General features: G+C 37.8%; 1 protein-coding gene across 29 annotated transcripts in view; it reads left to right on the top strand.

Moving 5' to 3' along the window:
- Positions 1-16,528, top strand: part of dlg2 (discs, large homolog 2 (Drosophila)) — a 229,147-nt gene that overhangs the window by 62,412 nt on the left and 150,207 nt on the right. The gene's annotated exons all lie outside the window — the stretch shown is intronic.

Here is a 16,528-nt window from a genome sequence, read left to right as displayed (position 1 = left end):
AAATATCCATTTTTAAATTTGAGGTGTATATTTCATTTAAATATTACCTGGATCATTTTAATTCCATAATCAGATTTCTTAAGTGCATGTAAACCTGATCATATTATTTACTAAAATTTTCTGTACTTAGTAGATAGTTTAGTTTAGACACTTTCCTTAATTGTAATATTAAGAAAGCTACACAACACCTGCCCTTTATGACAACTGATAACCTACATAAACATTTATAAAGACTTATACCATCATGCATCAGCAGTCATGAAGGCTGATTTTGTCAGTTTGACATAAAATTCAATTTAAGTGACAGATGGGTGTGTCATGATATTTTCATTATGGTTAAGCAACATGACAACTAGTTTTGTAACTTGGTGTAACTTGTAACCTTTGGAATCAGATCTGTGTGATTATAGTAAAGTGACATCAAAATCATTCTCTGTTTACAATTAGACAAAATATACATAACCCTGTCATGGCATTGGGATACATATTCATAAAATCATATGGATGAAACTGACCTGACTTCAATTAAGAGCTATAGTGAAATACATAACTGTTATTATGGTGTCATAAGTATTCCTTACAGTCTTATATACACAAATAAAAACTCACTTTACTCAATGACCAGAGAAAATGTAGTTAAATCTGTTGTTACAGTGAAATTACTGTCACTATTAAAACCTTCATTGTGTAATACATATATAATTGTGTTATAACCATGTTATAACATGTTATAATGCATGGTTGTGTTATAACCATGTTTTGAATGTAGGTATTAGTACTACCATATGGCAAGTACAAGATATACCTCTTTTAGAAGTGTCAATTTAAAAAAAAAAAAATTCCAATGATGGCAATGTCCTGGCAATCTAATGTAAGTGTCATAAGAGTGTCATAACTCAGTGTTATTTTAAAACCTCAGGTGTTATGTCAACTTGATTGCAAAATTCATGAAAAACAGTCTGTCAGCTGACAACTGGTGGAATAAACGTTTATAAATGTTTATGTAGATTTATATCGGGTGCCATGAAGGGCTTATGCAGATGTCATGTATCCTTATTAACATCACTTTTAAGGTGGCCTAGTTAAATCATATTTTGGCAGTGCTTTTTTGTATGTTTTGCATGTAAACATACTTATGATCCGTGAAATGCTGCCGTTTTCCACTCTTCAAAAACTCTTACACTCATTACCCCACTAGCGAACTAACTTTGAGTCTAATTTGAGTTTGTAGCTAGTCTGCATTACAGAGGTACAGCTGCAAATGTACCGTTTCCATGGCTTGCATTATAAACTTCAATTTAATTATTAAGGTTTTCTTGAATGTTTCACTTTGTTGTTTTCCTGCAAGTCACATTATTGGCTATGTAACTCATTCCAGCAGAGGAATGGAAACTAGGCTAATGTCCCGTGCTGCTTCCACCACTCCAGAAATGAAAAACCTTTGTCCTACACTCCTGCACAGTTTGTTCCCTGAATAGTCCTAACAAGGGTTGGGTATAATTTGGATTTTATTGCTACTACTGTTAATACTACTTCTCAATACTCTTACCATGACTGTTGTTCCTGAGCCTGTCCCAGGAACACTGGAGGTGAACCAGGAATACTGCCTACAAATATAGTCTACCATGCATACACACATATTCACACACATCTTCACACCAAGAGACAATTTAGCATAGCCAGTCCACCTAATAGCATGTTTTTGGGAGCAAAGACAGTAACAGTAACAAAGCTCAGGATTGAACCAGGGACCCTGGAGCTGTGAGCAGACAACCCTGCCTGCTGCACCGCCATGCCACCAGCTGTTTACAGTATTTTGCTAAAACCTAATCTTAACTCATTGTGCACATTGCTTCACTTGTAGATTAGAAATATTACTGGTTTACCTGACTATTTAGTAATGCAATATATGACCTAATGAGCAATAATATATATATATATATATATATATATATATATATATATATATGTGTATTAAATATGTATTAAATTGCGACAGTAAAACTGCGACAGTATAGCCTCCATAACAAACAGTTGTTCCTTTACACAAGGGACATCATCCTTAAGCAGTTTTACAGAAAGCTACTGTTTTCCAGTTAATTTGGTAACTTTGCCAAAAACTTGAATGTTAGACTGGCAAGAACTTTAATGAAATGTGGGAGACACTGTCCTCTGGGTAAAATCACATACTGGGACCTGGATATTAAAATTATGATAATGATAAGTCTTGATATGAAAATATAAGATTTTTAGGTTGACTAAAACCATTTAATATCACAGCAGCACGTATCGGGATTGTTCATGCAGAGGGTCGTAAAAAGGAGGAACCATAGCAGATGTGGTGCATCAGGATCATGCAGGACTGGCATGTAAGAAGAACCCCACCACAGACTTACTGTATTAGGATCTTACTCCAGCGGCACAGAATCTTGCATCAGCATCACATCAGACAGAAGGAGCAAACATACAGCTGCAGACAGAAATAACAGATTGTTCGATATGATAGGTGTGTACAATACCCAAGACAGGGTGTGTTATGGTATATAGACAGGGTATGTTTGATTATAGCGTAAACAGGAACTCCCACAGGTCTAGCTATGACAGCTTAACTAAAAAGGAGAGCCAGAAAGCAGAATCATTGTGAGAGCACCCTGAAGCATCACCATACTTCTCCTTCAACATCAACAAATCACATGAGAGAGTAGGACATTATTATCAACATCCTAGTTTACCACAATTCTCTACATCCATAAATCTTCAGATCTGTATGTTTATTTAGGAGAGAAGTTGTTAGCACAAGGACTAACCAGGTACATTTTCCACGTAGACTTAATGATTGAGACTGTATCTGTATATGTATTAGGGGTCAGTTGTTGATATGCTCATGGAGGATTGGTTTGAGTTGATAGCTGATATATTAATGTGACAAGTAAGGAATATAACATGACTGGGCATGCAGTTATGGGAAAATAATCAGTGGCAGGGTGATGTGATGAAGCAGAGTTACTGTTACCACCTCAAAATTAATTTTTTGTTAACATTTTTATTCATTAAAAACCATCATACTTTTTATCCATTTATAGTTACAGTTAATGTTGAACATCCACTAAGCAAGTTTGTTCCAGTTGTCACTTATGTTATAACAGCTGTAAACATCTGTTCCCTCATTTGTTACCCCAACTTGAAGTTAATAAGCCAAAAAACACAGCTTGTCATAATACTGATAAATCGCAAAACCCTCTGTCCTGAAGACATTCCCTAGTTGGAAAACTTTACAGGGTGACTATTACAAAGTGCTGACATTGGAGACTCCTTCCAAAAATTGAAATAAACATCTCCTCATCGAAAACTTCACCATATCAAAAACATTTTCAATCTGTGTATGTGGAGCATCATGCATACAAGTCCCAGTGTAAGTTGTTAATAAAGAAATTACAAAAGTACATGAACAAGCTGTTAATATAAATCTTGCAGCCAGAATTACTGTCAGAGCTGCTGTCATAGTAAATGACCATTTATTGCACCATTTGAGCATTCAGTAGAATCAGATTTTACCCTTTTTCATTCTCCTTTCAAACTTTCTAATCCTTCTTCCATTCCACAGTTGTAGTGACCTCATAATCGTTTTTATCAGCAGTAACTTTTCAAATGTCTGGCATTTCCTGGTCATTCATATTGCTGAGCATTATATTTCTCAAAAAGTGGACTTAGTATTAAGAAAGGGAATGTTTAAGTTTGTGAAAGACAGATTTACCACTCTGTTAATTTCATGATCTTAGTATTATTCGGTTTTGTCTCCAATACTTTTTAACACAGATAGAAGCTTATAATACCACAACTGTGATCCAGTTCCAGTGGAGTCCAGTTCCAGTGAAGGGAAATCTTAATCTTAATGCTACAGCATACAAAGACATTCTAGACAATTGTGTGCTTCCAACTTTGTGACAACAGTTTGAAGGAGGCCCACATATGGGTGTGATGGTCAGGTGTCTGCTAACCTTTGGCTGTATAGTGTACTTTGACAAGTTCAGCAGCCTTAGTTGATGTTCCTGTGCTCATCCCAGGACTCTTATTCACAACATGCTCATACTGAGCATCCTTTCAACACACCCAGTACTGTTTGCAGTTATAGTGCACTGTTGCAGAAGAGTAATCATTTATAATCTCACAATGCGGTGCCACCTAGAAGAGGATTCCTTTTTACGTTTTGGTTCCTCTCAAGATTTCACCAGTAAAGGAATCAGTACTAAAATGATGTTATTACTTGCTCCCAAACTCATAGCTACCTCTGAAAGGAAGGTTAGTATTTTTAAATACACAGAACCGTGTTTTTTGCCTGGACTATCTTATATGTACCAAGTTTAATAAGCACTGTTGCCTTGGTTACTGCCTACTTCGTTACTCCATTATTTTGCTTTTACTAAATAAGTTATTGACTTTTGCTCACCAGGGCTAATTGATGTAGATGCTGAATGGTGTAGGGCTCCTAACCTCAAGTGGAAAGTGTGCTATAAGCAATTTATTTCTTGGGAGTGGTGTTTGCCTGACACTGCTTTAATCTTGGATTTTAATAACACATCAGTAAAGCACTAAGTGCATTCAGTGGCTGAACAGGTATTTGGGCTTCTCTCTCAACTCCTACTACGAACTCACAGCTCTGAGTATGTGTTGTTTTTGTAATTAAATTCTGTGAAAATGTTATTCTATTTTAGACTCAGTGACACACCGTGACAGTAGGAGGAAGGTTGTGTCTCTCCGTCCCGCTGTGTGTCCTTTAGCCTGCAGCGTTCTGCATTAGAACCTCCACAGAGCTCTGCAGTTAGCACAAAGTCTCTGAATCACAACTTTCTGGCATTGCTGCTAAAAGTTTATTTGAATCAGGCCTTGTTTTGCTCTGTCTTGCTGAGCACCTCAGGCTGTGTGTGGTTGTGATTGTGTGTGTGCTTGTGTGTGTGTGCGAGAGAGAGAGAGAGAGAGACTGCGGATATTGGAGCAAAGGTCCACTGCAGAACTCACTAGATATTTGCATTCACATCATGTGAGGGAACTTTCTCAGGCGCTGAGCCCTGAGCTCTGAACAAAACTTGCGAGCTTTGCTTGTTGTCAGCCAAGCCGCTGTGAGTGACAGCTCAGACGCTCCTCCACATGCTCAGTGTTTGAGGAGATAATTGCCTGGAACACTCTGTGATTAGTGACGGTGTTTTGTGCTTAGTTCTATGCCAGGGTTGGTGCTGCGATCAATGAAAGTTGCTTCAAGTGGATTTGTATTTCTTTGCGCAGGTTTTGGAAGAGAGAAGGACAGAGATGATGTGTGAGTGTTTATAAAATTGTGTCCGTGACAGAGATGATGTTTGTGTCATGGAAAGAAAGACAAGGCGAAGAATGCCGTGTGTGTGTTTTATTGTCATAGTGAGCGGCTGTCTGTATGTGTATACACATTATTGAGCTTTTGGAAGCGGTAAGAGAGAAACCTACGCTGAAGCGCTATCTTAGAAGTCTGTAAAGCAGCAGAACTATTTTTAGTATTTATTTATTTAGAAGCGGCTTATCCATATGTAGATACTAAGCCAATTCGTGATCCATCCAGTTACTTTATTTTCAGCACAGCATTCATGCTCCAAATAGAGCACAAGCAGCTAATATTGTCAAGACAAACTTGCTAAGGTTTGTTGATATGTTCCTTAAAAATTTTTTTAACTCTATTTCAGGTAAGAGTTGCTGTGATGAGCAACCTTTCTCTAGTTATGACAAGGACACAAATCACAGCTGTCTTGAAAAGAATTTTCTTTCAGACCAATTGGACTAAATGCTTGAACAGGACATGTTTAGACAATAACGACTGCTTCAGTAACTACAAAAAGGTGTCTAGTGTATCTCAATTCAATGTTATTTGTGTTGCCGTAGTCACAAGTCAGCTTTACAGACACCTGGGTTTGGACCCTTAATGATTAACCCAGAGGCAACGGTGGCCAGAAAAACTCCCTTGAGATGGAATAAGGAAGAAACCAACGAGCCAAGACTCATCATGTGGGACTCATCATTCCCATGGGCAATGATGGATTACAGTAATGGCTATTCAGAGGAAAGACAAACAGAAATGATTATGGTTAAAATATACAAGATTTATTGTGAGTAAGATTTTGGCACATTTATAGCATAATAAATGTGGCCAGGAACTAGCTAGTTTCACAGAAAGAGGCAATTTGACTGACAACCAACCATGTAACTTTATCCATAGCCTGTCAGCAAACAAGCGAGATGATCTTGTTTACTCAACACAAACTGTTTCAAACAAAACTTTTTAATAACTTTTAAACATCTAGTCCAACTTTATCAAAACTGTCACTATTCAATTTTCATAATTTTTCCCCCCATTTCCCACCCACCAGCCAGCTCTCCCCTACCATATGACAGCTACCATCTGGTGAAGTTAATTTCCCCAGAGGGTGCAGGTGCTTTCTTCGAGACTCATGAAGCCAGACAACCACATCTTTTTGAACTGCTGCTCATGCTGCATCACAGGGCAGTATAACATACTTGGAGGAAAGTGCTATCTGCCCTCTTTCACATACATGAGCTCACAGACGCCCATGATTGGCTAGTGTCTCTGTGATTCACAGTGGTATACCACCCCTCCCTCTCTGAGAACACAGCCAGTTTTGCTCTCTTGGACTCCCTGCTACAGATGGCATCACTGGAATTTGAACTTGTGATCTCTGGATGACAAGGTGAACACTTTCCTGATGCGCCACTTGGGGGCCATAAACAGAAGTCCAGATAGCCAATGAGATTGCAGCCTTCAAGATTCTTAAGCTTTTGCCCAGAAAAGTGTACAAAAGATATCAGACACTCAAAAAGTGTGGCTCAAAAAGTCTATAAAGCTGAGACTAGGAGGACTGAAACAACTCCTAATCACAGCAGGATGTACAATGGAGAATGCTCCAAAGATAGACGATTCACAGACAGAATGTAATAATAATCTTGTACTTGGTCTTTTCCAATCTTCAACTGTTTTGATGAACCTGTGCCCACTGTAGCCTCAGATTCTTGTTTTTAGCTGGCAGGAGTGGAACCCGATGTGATTTTTCTACTGTTGTAGCTGAGATGTGTTTGCTGAGATGCTTTTCTCCTCACCACAGTTGTAAAGAGTGCTTTTTTGAGTCACTGTAGCCTTTCTGTCAGCTCGAACCAGTCTACCATTCTCCTATGACCTCTCTCATCAGTAAGGCGTTTCAACCCACAAAACTGCTGCTCACCGGACGTTTTTCTTTTTCAAACCATCTGACTAACTGTACAGACTGTTGTGTGTGAAAATCCAAGAAGGTCAGCAGTTTCTTAAATACTCAAACCAGCCCGTCTGGCACGAAAACCATGCCAGCCAAGTCACTGAGATCACATTTTCCCTGATTCTGATGTTTGATGTGAAAATTTACTGAAGCTAAGCATTACTTTGCTGTCGCATGATTGGCCGATGAGTGTACTCTATGTACAGTGATAGAATTCAGAAGTTCTTCATTAGCTCTGTGAAAAATACATACAGTCAAGATACGTGTTCTGTGCCCATTTTGGTTGAATTTCAGAGTCCCAGAGCTCACATTTAATTGGTCTTTCCTGCTGTAATTAAACAAACTCTAAAACCAATCCAAACTAATTAATTTAGACAGTGTTCTACTTTGGATGTCCGCTGGCTGTGTAGCCCATGTCTCCTTTGAGACTGTTCATACTTGTGTTCAGGGTCTGTGCGGCGGTCTACTGCAGCAGCTCAGTTCTGTTTACTAAGCCCCATAAAATCTATAAAGCTTTTTATAGACTTTTTTTAAAATCTCTGTTCTTTCCTGGTATAGGGCAGTTACATATGAAGCTCATTTATAAAGAAATGCATCTAGAATAGAAGCAGCTGTGGTAATGATCTCCCACAGCTGTGAATATAAAGCAGAAATACATAACATCTCATTTTGAAGCCTTTGCCTGAGCATTAGCCTGAGTGTTTTATTCATAAAGCTGACTAGAACACCATTTTGATGTGGACGGAGTTGGGCTTTTTGTAAACCTTGATACTGACACTGAAGCTCATGTTGTGCAGAGGTATAAATTAAAAGTGGCTTCTGTGTGCAAATCTGTGGAACTGGAGTGAGTGAATCTTCCCTCTGCACTCCATAGATATTGTATATAGTGCTGTCTGTGGTCCTTTTTTTACAGCAAAACTGCACTGAGCTGGAAGATACTGTCCACTGATTTGCTAGTCGACTACAGTAAATTTAATTATGGAATTGATTCACTGCAGCAGTGTCATTATGGCTTCCTGGCTCACTGTAATGTAGTTGTGGCTGAGTTCAGATTAGCGGATGTGCTTTCACTGGAACTTCTCTTGTGTGCTGAAGGCATGCTGAAATATTAATGGCCTCTGTAGGGCTTTTACTCGTAGGTATGCTTCATTCTGATGGAGAAGCAGAAGGGAAAAGATACTTTACCTGAGTGCAGACAGTGGGATTCCTGAGATAGGATGCTGATGTATGAGAATATAGGGCCATGAAGCTTAATTCTTGAGGTGGTAGAAAATGTTCTTTGGAACAGTGATATAGAAGAACAATTTGGGTTTCTTGAAGATCCATGTTTGCTCTCCCCTTTTGGGCTATGACTGTTTAGCAATAATAAACTGAATAATAATTTTCCACCACAAAGATCCTCACAATGGTAATATTTATTGTGATACATTTTTAGTTTGTAAAAACAGTAAAAAATGGTGATAGAGCAACCTTCACTGCTTTATCCAGGTCAGGGTTCTGGTGAATCCACAGTTTATTCCGGGAACACTGGCCGTGCGGCAGTGACACATCCTGTATGGGACCCGAGTCCATTGCAGAACAACATGCACACATTGACATCTAGGTGAAATTTAGCGTAGGCAGTCCACCTACCAGTATGAGTTTGGGATGTCAGAGAAGACCAAAGATCCTGGAGGAAGTACACAGACACAAGGAGAACATGAAACTCCACACACACAGTAACCTGAGCTTACGGGTGAACCTGGGGATCCTGGAATTGTGAAGCTGCAGTCTTACCCTGAAGGTTTTTAAGGAAACATTTTTTTGCAGTGGCATCATTCAAACAACCTTTTCTGACACATTTTTTTTTTTAAGTGTAGCTGTTATGCACTTATGAAAATTCCAAACCCTTAAGGGTTCTTTGGTTGTCCCTCTGGGGGAACTATTAATGGTTCTGTGTAGAGCCTTGCACAACCTCCGGCAGACTGTTTCCCTGTCAAAAGGGTTTCATGTAGAACTCATATTTTTGTAAGTTAAGTACCCCTCATTATCCCAGGGCTATTCTATTACTGTGTAAAACCATTCCAAAGATATTAGAGTTTCTTGAAGTTGTCTGAGTCAGACATAGTCAGCACACGAAGTCAATATTATTAGCAGACCTCAGATGTCCTGAAGCTTCTAAGAGAGACATTGGTGCGGATGCTGTGTTCTGGAGGCACGCTTAATGATTCCTGTGTGAGTGACCTTGAAAAGACTGATCATTAGTTTAGGAAAATCCTTCGCCATATGTTGGCATATGGTTAAACCCAGTCTCAGTGGACTGTGTATGAGACACAATCAGACACTTTGTGTTGACTATAGATCCAACACAGACTATCAGCTGGTACGTTGAGATCAAACCAGGACCATGTGTTATTATTATTATTATTATTAGAGGATATAAGGATGATGGCAGTGGATTTGTTGTTTCCTATCTGTCATTAAATGAGGTGGTGGCTTGAACTGCATGACCCTGTGCCGTAAGGTATTTAGTTTGAAAATGTCACTGCTTCTGAAAATTGCTCTAATTTGCATCCTTAAATGTAATTATCTTTTACTGTTGTAGTTTAATTATGCTGGTGGCCAGCTATCCAGTGCCAAATTTGTTCGCCTCATGATGATGGTGATTACAGGCTGCATAGATGTGGCTTTAGGTGTTTATAAAGTCTTTTGTTTCAACATTTCATGAGTGCCATAAGTGTTTTAACAGCTCTATCAGTGGTATGAACTTGTTGTGTATTTTTAGCAGCAGTTGGCTGATCCTCTGTCATGTTATGCCCTCTGCTGGTCAACACAGGCAGAGATCGTGCCAGTGGAGCATCTACGTCTAGTCAAATGAGGTCATTGTGGAAATACAATAATAATATGTTTCTGTTCTATTAGTAAGTTAATGTTAGGTTTGAGTAGCGAGAATTTGATGAGGTTTTTAGACTATGCCATTTCAGACTTATAGACTTCATCCACTTCATAAGAAACTGACTTTATTCATCATATTTTTGGAACGGCCATTTAGACTGCTGTTGGTTGCATTGCCTGGGGATGTAGGTTTGTGCTTGTGATTTAGTGTGTAACTAATATCACTCATACTCCATGGACAAATGACTCCAGGAGCATGTGATGGTAAAATGTTTGGCATAGGAGGCAATACTTACGTATAAGTAATATTTTGTGAGATTGACTAATGATACTAATCAGTCTAGAGTTTTACTTACATTATGTTAATACTGAAAATAGGCTATAATTTAGCATGTGCCATGCAATGCATGTGTCAGTGTATGTGCTATGATATGTATTCTGCAATATATTACGTTGTGATATTCATTTCTGAGAGTACATTGTATATACAGTACTGTGCAAAAGTCTTATAACTTTGTTATAGATTTTTATTTTATGACATCGACAAAAACATTTTAGATTTCCAAACGTTAGTTTTCCAGCACAAAATTAAGTGTTACTGAAAAATGTCGGTAAAGAAAGCATCATATTACGTAAAAGGCCACTTTTCAGACAAAAAACATGGTGAAGGCTGCTGAGTTTTGCTGCAAAAATAAGAAGAAAGTGCGACTGTCAAAGTCTCCAGAAGAACTGTGGCTGGTTCTGCAAGATGCTCAGTAACACTTACAGCTCATTTCCTTATAAAACTGCACTAATTGTACCTGAGACTACTAGGTTTTTTTTAAAGCAAAGGGTCGTCACACCAAATATTGACTTTGTTTAATTTAGTACTGTTTACTGCTCTGTATAGTATTTTTAAAAATGTTGAAACATTTCATTATTTTTGAAGGCATCTTTGCTCTACAGCATTTCTTTGCAAGACTTTTGCACAGTATTGTACTTTTAGAACACTGTCCTACTCAGCCATTACTCACAATAATGAGTAGCTGATTGAATGTTAAAATCGTTCTCCTTTATTCTGAAAAACAATTTAGAATAAAGGAGAACGATTTTAACATTCAATCAGCTACTCATTATTGTGAGTAATGGCTGAGTAGGACAGTGTTCTAAAAGTACAATACTGTGCAAAAGTCTTTTAATGTTGAAGATGTTCGATTAAAAGATATCATAAAGTATGTGATGAGCGATTTGGTTACATCCTGAACATCCTGATGTGTATTGTGTTTCATTAAAACGTCTTCAAGTACCTATTGTGGCGTTGGTGTGGAAGAAGCTTGAACAGGAAGCATTGTAAAAAATAATGCACTTGCTCTTTTATTGGCAAACGCACACATTTACAGCACAACAAATGGCATGGTGGTTAGCCGCAGAAGTAAACTGGCCAGGGAAACTGCTGGGCTGCAGACACAAACAACATGCTGGTATAACACCTACCAGCATGGACAACCAAACAACACATTTCTTACCTAACAATCTAACAGAACAAGGACATTAAGCATCACATTACTGGGCAGCCACAGGGGCTCATGGGTATGCAGATTAGCACTCTCTTTACCAAGGAGCAGCTACGCTACCTAATGATATTTATGCTATATAACCCATCACAAATACACACAAAGCTAACATACCAGTGTGCACTCTGCACTGAGCCAAGCCTAGAGCATTGCTTTGCTTTTACACTGTTATTCATGTAGTACAGATAAAAAAAAATATGTATCAGTGCTCAGATTTTCCACTGGTTTAGGCAGCTCTTCCACTTCTAATCTAAAAATGTGTTTCTCTTTCTCTGGTTTTAGTCTTGATATTATAGAGCAGCTTGAAATGTAACCCAGTTTGACCTCACTGCATGTTCAACACCCTGTACAATTTTACCTGCTATCTGTTTATCCTTACCTGCTTACACACACCTACACAGCACACAAACTTCTAATTAGGTGGCGTGACCACGGGGAGGGGAGGGACACCCACTCCGTCTTTTCTGCTTACGGAAGCACAAGTTTCTAATTTTCACCTGCGGGTCATTTTTGTGCCGGTCCAGCAACCCCTCACCCCATGACTCCACGGCACACACTAGTCTACGCCCATGTGATGCTTTATTATATGGTATTAATATCAAATAGACTTTCTGCCTTCTTCTGATTTTAGTAATGGAGTCAGTGATGTGGAGAATGAGCATAAATTATGACACTGATAAAAGTGTGTTTAAAGAACCAGCATTAATGATTAAAAGGTCACACACGCTTTATAGAAGTGTGAGTCATGAAACAATCTTTTGCAGCATTCGCTGTTTGAGAGAGACATATAAAATGCAGGATGCACTTTAGATTTGCTTCAGGTTTATTTGATTTTTCACGGGCCTGTAAAAGCAAAACGGACATGTTTTCTATCAAATGCTATGCAGCACATACAGTGCTTTAAATATCATAATAAAATTCATCAATACGTCACTGCAATGGTGTAGAGAAATGAAGTAGAAATAAACCGTTTTGGTTTGTTTTAGGAATATTTTGACTTTACTTGAGAAATGTAATGAAGTAGTTAAGTAGTAGAGGTAAATGTTTTTGCCAACTTTAACTTCACTGCATATGTAAAAGCAAATTCTACTAAAATTCCTCAGGGACATTGCTTACAGGAGAATTAACCCTTTCATCCCATACTCTCATTTCAAGGAAACTAGGATAATTGTGATGACACTGGGACTTTTTTTTGTCTTCCATCAACAAAATGGCTCTTCTGATCTGTGATCTGATCAGTGAGCTGATTCACTAACAACGCTTTTTTTACTTCATCAGAGAACCACATCATGTGTTTACAATGACTATGTTAAGAGAGTTTGAAAATCTGGTTATTATGATCTTTTTTAGTCTGTGAAGTTCTGATATAATTATAATGTTGATTATTTAAATATTATGAAACAATTGGACTATGTTAACAGTTAACCTTAACAGTTAACTAGCTAGTTTTTTAAACCACATATCTGAATAACAGTTCAGCCTCTATCGTGCAAACATGCATTGCTTCACTCAGGAAATATTGGACTAAAGTAAGGAGTTGCTAGCTACTAGCTCCTCACAGACCCTGTTAGCTAACGTTTCCTCAGTTATGTATGAATCCTGTATGGATGGCATGAACTCCACAATATTTTAGCCATTTATATCTGGAGTTCAGCCATTTATATATGGAGCTAAGTAAGGAATAAACCAGGGTGTGCTGTTATAGGAAAATAATCTCCAAGGAAGTGATGTGACGCAGCCCAAAGCAGAACTTAGAACTTTTGTGCAGACTAGTTCCTGATATGACTTACCATATATATCAGCTATAAACAAGTTATTCCCTCACCAGCCTCTCTTTTTTCTTCACCTTAAAGCTAATAATGAGAAAAAGTTTGTTACAAAGAGCACAAAAACATTTCTTGCGGCAGAAAACTCAAAGGAACAGCTTTACCCGACTGAAGTCTTCTTTCATAAAAGTAAACGTTCCTTTACCAGAAACTTCACCAGAGCAAAGTTAAAGATAAATAAACAGATGATTTTTTAAGACTTGGATTGTCTGGAGATTATGCCATAAAAAGTCCCTATGGATGAGTTGTTACTGAAGAAATGATAAAATGTTAGAACGAGGGCATTAACATAAACGTGTGATTTGAATTACAGCAGAAACTCTTGTCAGAACTTCTTTTACAGAAACCACCTCATCACTACATTGACACCACAACAGCACGGTGGTATAAAGTCTATAAATCCATTCTTAAATTACTCTAGTAGGTCTAGAATTTACTGCAGAGTGTTTTGGAGGGAAAAAGGCTAACAGTGTCTATCCTAATACAGACAAAAATATTCTGTTTTTTTTTTTTTTGCTTTCTCTTGTTTGTCTTTATTGTTAATATTTTTGTTACTATTATTGTACTCCCTTTGATAAAATATGAAAAACATGGAAAGTTCTAACTACTTTTTCTGATTTTATACCCAAGTACCTTTGATACTTAAGTACAAATAACATTAAATACTTTAAAACTCCTGCTTGAGTCATTACACTCTTTAAAATAATTTTTACTTTTATTCCAGTATGATTATAATATATTTAATACAAAGCTGTTTCAGAGTCTATGAAATGTAAAGAGTGTCAACAAGAAACATTTTTGATTTGTGTTTGCAGATTGCTAAAATGCAGCCTTGCTGGTTTCTCACACACAACTTGAGGCCAGCAGTAACGGTGATATGGCCAACAGTGAGAGGGTTTTAGAGTTCGGGACTAGAGAGGAGCTGAGCAGTGGGTGCCTAATAGCAATATGTCTGTGTAAAGCAGACCCTTGTTCACTCAGGAGTGAAACATGTCTTGCCGGTTGTGTGTGTGTGTGTGTGTGTGTGTGTGTGTGTATATACGCGCTATTCATTCTGTACATCAGTGATTCTGGAGCTAAAGTCACTCTCGCACTCTCTGGAATGTCTCCTATTGTGAGAAAGCTGGAAGTCTTTACTCCAATGCTCTGTCACTGCAAAGTTACCTGCCGTGATAAAATGCTGTTCCTGATGTTTGGATGTCAGGTACGCTTCTGCTTATCTGTGCCAGCTTTCAGATGATATATTGATTTTTACTAGGCTTTTGTCAAAGCTGTCAGTGCTTTACTTTGAGGTATGTAATAATTCTAGTCTTGTTATTGTTGAAACAGCTGATGTTTGGGATAAAAAGAATAGTATTTATTTATTTATTTATTTATTTATTTGAGTGTGAATGGAATAGGATATAAATTTGTTCAGTGTTGTTGTGCTGTCAAAGTGCGTTACAGTGTCAAAAGGTCAGCGTTACTACAGTAGCGTCCGAAAGTCTGAGTCTAGTTTTATCAAAAGAATATATTTGATATAGTTTATATGTAAGGAATAACACGATAGACCGTGTTGTTATATGAAAATAATGCATGCACATATGTGAAAAAATGCAAATATGGAGTTTGTTATACCGCTTATACCACAGCCATTTGCCAACGATTACATTGTTTAATCTTTTAATGAATGACACATCACACATTTTAACGGTTATATAGTTAGATTTAATTTTGTGGAATGTCTGAGAGACGTGTTAGTTCCTGTTATAGCTGTGATAAACAGTCATTCTTCACCAGCCTCTCTCTCTCTCTCTCTCTCTCTCACTCACTCACTCGACCTGATCACACACACACACACACACACACACACAAAGTGCTGCCTGTCATTTTACAGAGAAAACTGAAAGCGTAACCTAAACTGAGAGCTCCTACAAAAGAGACTCCTTCCATAAATATTAAATAAATGCCTCCGAATAAACACTTCACCACATCATCGATTATAAGAATTACTTTGTTAAACAACAAGCTGTTTTTAAATCCATTTGTTAAGTCCCTGTGTATGAGCTGTTACTATTGAAACAATAAAGTTTAGGATGCACGCATTGATATTAACCTATCGTTCATGTTACAGCCGGAACTACCTGTGCTGTTATATGAAAATAATGCACACCTTCTAACCAATCAGATTCAAGCATTCTGCCATGCCATCCACCATGTATTGTAGTCTGTGAACAGTAAGCTTTCATTACTAAGCTAGGTAGTATTTTTTGCTGAGAAATTCTCGTATATTCATATATTGAAGTATATCCAATTATTTAATTTGCATATCCATCTGCTTCAGCTTTTAAATATACATATTTGCTTTCCTCGTATATTGTTTGTCTGATTATGTGCACAGCACAGAAACAAGCTGTGGGTGATTCATCAACATAAAGCCTGAACCATGCAAGAGATTGCGATGTGCTCTAGACTGCATACGATAAGCACAGGATACAAGCAATTATTGCATAAGGTAATTATTGCATTGATTTAATATTGCAGTGAAATAAGTTTTAAAGTCAAATGTGCTTCAGGATTCAAGATTTTTATTTGTCACATACATAGTTATATACAGTATATAACTTGCAGTGAAATGAGAACCTGGCCTACTCCTCTTTAGACATTAAAAAAAAATCAGAAATGAAAAAGAAATAATATGAAATATATGTACAGAAGAAATACAAAATATATGTACAGGATGAAATATATGTACAGGAATGTACAAAAAGGGGTGTACAAGATATGCAGGGTGCAAAAAATGAATGTACAAAATATGCAAAGTATGTTACGTAGTGGAGTGCGGAGTGACTGGAGAGTCTTTATGGAGTCCTGAGGGATCGGTATGGGTGGACATGTTTGTGTTGAGGAGTCTGTTGGCCTGGTGAAAGAAGCCCCTCCTGAGCCTCTCAGTTTTAGCCATCAATCTACGGAAGCGCTTGCCTGATTGCAGCAGGCTGAACAGACAGTT

Source organism: Pangasianodon hypophthalmus, chromosome 17 (assembly GCF_027358585.1).
Source record: "Pangasianodon hypophthalmus isolate fPanHyp1 chromosome 17, fPanHyp1.pri, whole genome shotgun sequence".
NCBI lineage: Eukaryota > Metazoa > Chordata > Actinopteri > Siluriformes > Pangasiidae > Pangasianodon > Pangasianodon hypophthalmus.
Note: the sequence above shows the minus strand (reverse complement) of the source record. Positions and strands in the feature narration are given on the sequence as shown.